The sequence below is a fragment of the Hordeum vulgare genome, chromosome 2H (genome assembly GCF_904849725.1).
Source record: "Hordeum vulgare subsp. vulgare chromosome 2H, MorexV3_pseudomolecules_assembly, whole genome shotgun sequence".
In the NCBI taxonomy this organism is placed as follows: Eukaryota; Viridiplantae; Streptophyta; class Magnoliopsida; order Poales; family Poaceae; genus Hordeum; species Hordeum vulgare.
This window is the reverse complement of record NC_058519.1, coordinates 513,700,321-513,705,097: the sequence shown is the minus strand read 5'-3', so window position 1 is coordinate 513,705,097 and position 4,777 is coordinate 513,700,321. Positions and strand designations below refer to the sequence as shown.

The 4,777-nt window shown below is 46.2% G+C and overlaps 1 pseudogene; it reads right to left on the bottom strand.

The window, feature by feature from the left end:
• Positions 1–1,200: 1,200 nt before the first annotated feature.
• On the bottom strand, positions 1,201–3,898 carry LOC123428560 (annotated as a pseudogene).
• Between the last annotated feature and the right edge of the window lie 879 nt (positions 3,899–4,777).

The following is a 4,777-nucleotide window of genomic DNA, read 5'->3' as shown; positions in this document are numbered from 1 at the left end:
CAAAATATCTAACGAATACCAAATTCACATGACTACTTATAGCAAGACTTATCCCATGTCCTCAAGAACAAACGTAACTACTCACAAAGCATAATTATGTTCATGCCAGAGAGGTATTGAATATCATTAAGGATCTGAACATATGATCTTCCACCGAGTAATCCAACTAGCATCAACTATAAAGAGTAATTAACACTACTAACAACCTTACAAGTACCAATCGGAGTCGCTAGATGGAGATTGGTTACAAGAGATGAACTAGGGCTTGGAGATGAGATGGTGCTGATGAAGATGTTGATGGTGATGAGTCCCCTGCGATGAGAGGAGTGTTGGTGATGACGATGGCGACGATTTCCCCCTCCGAGAGAGAAGTTTCCCTAGGAGGACGGCCCTGCCGGAGCTCTAGATTGGTTCTGCTCAAGTTCCGCCTCGTGGCGGCGGCGATTCCTCCCGAAAACCTCCTCTTGATTTCTTCTGGGACGTAACCCTCCTTATAGCAGAAGATGGGAGCCGAAGGGGCAACAAGGGGGCCACAAGCCACCCAGGCGCGGCCAGGGGGTAGGTCGCGCCTCGCAGGCTTGTGGCCTCCTGGTGGATCCCCTCCGGTACTTCTTCCGCCCAGTATTTTGTATAAAATCCAAAATAATTCCTCGTTGATTTTCACGGCTTTTGGAGTTGTGCAGAATAGGTATCTCAAACTTTCTCCTTTTTCAGACCAGAATTCCAGTTGCCGGCATTCTCCATCTTCATGTAAACCTTATAAAATAAGAGAGAAAAGGCATAAGTATTGTACCATAAAGTGTAATAACAACCCATAAAGCGATAAATATCAACATAAAAGCATGATCCAAAATGGACGTATCATGGCCCCACCTGTAAGTGGCTCATCGGCCACCCACACATCACACACACACATCTGTACACCAATTCACACATACACACATTTTTTACATACATCCACACATAGACATCCATACATATACACATTAATAAATACATACATAAAACTTTGCATATATACATGCATATTTCATTTTTGTCTTATTTTCTTTTTCTTTCCTCTAGGAGGTGGAACTCCTGGACTAACAGAAAGGGCCCGAAGGGGGCGCGATGGAGGTCGTCAGAGGCCATGGTGCGGGGCACCGGAACGGGACCGGAGGGGAGGAAAGGTGGAGGGAGGGAGGAGCCTGAATGGAGCTCTCACCGACAGTGTAGGGTGGATGGTTCGGCGAGGCTCGGTGGAGCCGTTGAGGAGGAGGTGGGGACAATGGATCCGGTGCGGTGGTGGTGTTCTGGTGACGGAGGCGGACGGCGGGGCGGCGTGGGCGACGGGGGAGCTCCGGTGGTGGAATGCGAAGTGGGGGCGGCACGTTTATGGCGGTTCGGGGAAGGGGCGAGGAGGTCCGGCGGTGCGGTGGCGAGGTGATGTTGCGTGGATCCGGCGGGGTTAGTGGCGCCGGTGACAGAGGCGCCGGGTGGAGGAGGGCCGATCGGTGGTAGATCCGGCGAGGGAAGGGGGCCCGGCCGGGGTGGGTGCTAGTGGTGGCGAGGAGAGTCCACGGTGGCTCCTGGCGAGGTGGAACCAGGGGAGGGAACGAGGGTAGGGGCGCGATGCACTGGGGGAGCGAGGTGGAGTTGAGCGAGGGAGCGAGGCGAGTGCGAGGGGAGGCCGAGCGCTGCGCGCGAGGTTGAGCGATGGGCGATGGGGCCGGTGAGCGTCGCATGGGTGAGATACGAGGGGTGATGGGATGGGAGCGAGGGTCAGAGATGCGAGTGCTGGAGAGGGACGAGGGGTCTATGGTTGGTGGGTCTTGTGGGGAGGGTGGCGGCTTGGAGCAGGAGGGAGTGAGGGAATGGGGTTAGTTAGGGTTTCCAAGGGGGGCCACGGTGGTGTTGGTGACCGAGGTTGGGCCGGCTGGGGGAAGGTGGGAATGGGCCGGCCTGGGGGTTTAGTGGGGACAGGGGGGAGGGCCTTTTGTATTTCTTTTAGATTTCTTTCTATTTTTGTTTAAAAGCTTTTGTTTAATTCTAAAAACAACACCAAGGTATTTTGTAAAGTATGGAGTGTGGCCCTTTAATACAAATTTAATATTAGGCCGTGCCACACACAAAAAGAAAAGATTGGGGGCATTTGTAAAAGTTTTGGAATTTACATGATTCAAAAAGGCAAAGAAACAATATTTTAGCCTTTGTTATTATTGTTTAGAGGCGCTTAAACACTTTGCAAAATGATGGTTTCAATTTTATAAATTCTTAGGGAAAATTTGTAACCCGACCATGATTTTAGTATTCGGGTTTGCATAAATAATTTATGCACTTACTAAGAGAATTTTGAAAATCATTAGGAATTTGAAATGATATATGATTTCAATGTGATCAATCAATGTTGGTAAAAAATGGATTAGCTTAATCTTGGACATCAGTGTGGATTAATTACATGGGTTACTGTAGCCTAATCCGGGGATGTCACAACTCTCCCCTACTAACAAGAATTCTCATCCCGAGAATTAAGAGGTAGAAGGAAAGATCTCGGGGTATTCATCATGAAGATGATCCTCGTGTTCCCAAGTGGTTTCATCTTCAAGATGATTTGACCACTACACTTTAAGGAACTTGGTGACCTTGTGACGAGTCTGACGTTCAGCCTGGTCGAGAATGCAGACCGGATGCTCTTTATAAGAGAGGTCTGGTTGCAGCTCAAGCATATCACGATCGACTGTTCAAATAGGATCCTTGAAGAAGCGGCAGAGCTGAGACACATGGAAGACATCGTGAACCTGAGAAAGGTACGCCTACAGTTCCAATTGATAAGCTACTCTTCCATGCCTTTCCAGAATAGTGAATGGACCAATATAGCGAGGAGCTAACTTGCCCTTGATCCCAAAACGGTGTGCACCTCTCATTGGTGTGACATGAAGATAATCCTTTTTGCCAGTTTGATAGACCATATCTTCATGATGACGGTCATAATGACTCTTCTGAGGAGACTGAGCAGCCTTCAGATTCTCATGAATAATGCGGACTTGATCTTCGGCATGTTGGATAATATCCGGACCGAAGGGTGATCGTTCCATTGGATGGTGGCTCGGATATTTCATACGAAGTCAAGTGTAAAGGATACCTAGAAGTCAAGGATGCAGAGGAGAGTCAGGTTTCAATCCTGTGAAACTTTGGGTTATGGGTCCACCATGTGGGCCGAGAGTAGGCAGAGGGGTGACATCTTGTACGGTATTGGTAGCAAGACATGTCAGAGGATAACCTGACAGTTATGTTGGCAACAATATCGGTACCAAGGGCGGGGGACGAATAGAACCATTTTCCCGCTCGCTGAAATGAGGCGGACCAATAGGCAAAGTTCTCATCCACCGGCGGCTACCAGAATGTTATCCACAATAGTAACAGGATTTTATTGATAGAGTTGTATACTGAGATTTTTACCTAAGCAGGGAATTAAATCTGATTAGATAAGTTATGCCTCAAGAAAGATCAACGCATCAATGGGAAGGAAAATGTGTTCACACACAAGTATTAAAGTACACCATTACCGAGGAACAATAGGGTATAGTATACGTGATAGGTCATCAAGTACATAACCATTTAGATAAAGAGGCAAGAAGAATCATGATGTTTACTCATACCATGTGGTTTGGATAATTGATCAGGAACATATTAGCATTGCGCTTCTAGTGTTCGTGTTGAATTTGAAGTACCACATCCATGCTTCAGGGTAGCATCGACCTGGTTATCAGGTAAAGGTCGGACTTTGGGTATACAAAAGGATTCATCAAGAATAACTTATAAAATAAGTCATACATTTTCCGCATCAAGAATGGCGAATCTTACATATGGAAGAATTTATAACAATAGGTCCTTTGGCCCGGTGTGCCTTATGAGACATCACCGTACCGGGTTACATAAAGACCAAAGTTATAATTATTGGGAAATACTCCAACCATCACATCTGCCCGAGATTCAGATCTGATTTGTGTCAGGGCACCTCAGGCTCAGGATGCGCGAGAAGAAAAGATGATGATGCAAGGTTCTCGGAATATGAACTACACAAGCAATTCTTGGATCACGAGTTGGATTGTAAGACACATGAACACCATGTCAAGACATTTGTGCCCATGTGGAATTCTTACAACGAAATGCAACTGAGTTGTGATTTGAGAACCATCATCGAGGATATCAAGGCTCTTGTGCAAGCCTCGATTAGTTCTTGTGACGGAACTTAATTTCCTTGATCAAATCAGTCAGTGGCTTGGGGTGCTAAGAGAAATTATATGGAGTGAAGATAGCAAATCTTCCAAATATATAACACTTCGCACATGCGTGAATGACTTGGGATGATCCTAGAGGAAGCAAAACAAAACTTTCACATATTCACGGCGGCAAGAATGCACGTGAACCTCGGGAAAACACTTCTTCTTATCAATTATGTTCTTCATGAGCTAGGCACAAAGATAGTGCTTTCAAAGGCTTCATTACGAACCATGGGGAAGTTGAGGGTGTGGTCAATGGGCTAAGCAACAATCCCTCAACATTTCGATAAGGATGAATTTCCAGAATTATAAGAACAAGGAGATAGCATTTGTCGGATCAAATGATATGATGACGTATGCTCGAGGGCACATCAATAATTAAACATTGGTTGAAGGGTGCACTCGAAAATACGGAATGAGTAGCACGATGATACATCTCCATCGTATCTACTTTTCCAAACTCTTTTGCCCTTGTTTTGGACTCTAATTTGCATGATTTGAATGGAACTAACCTG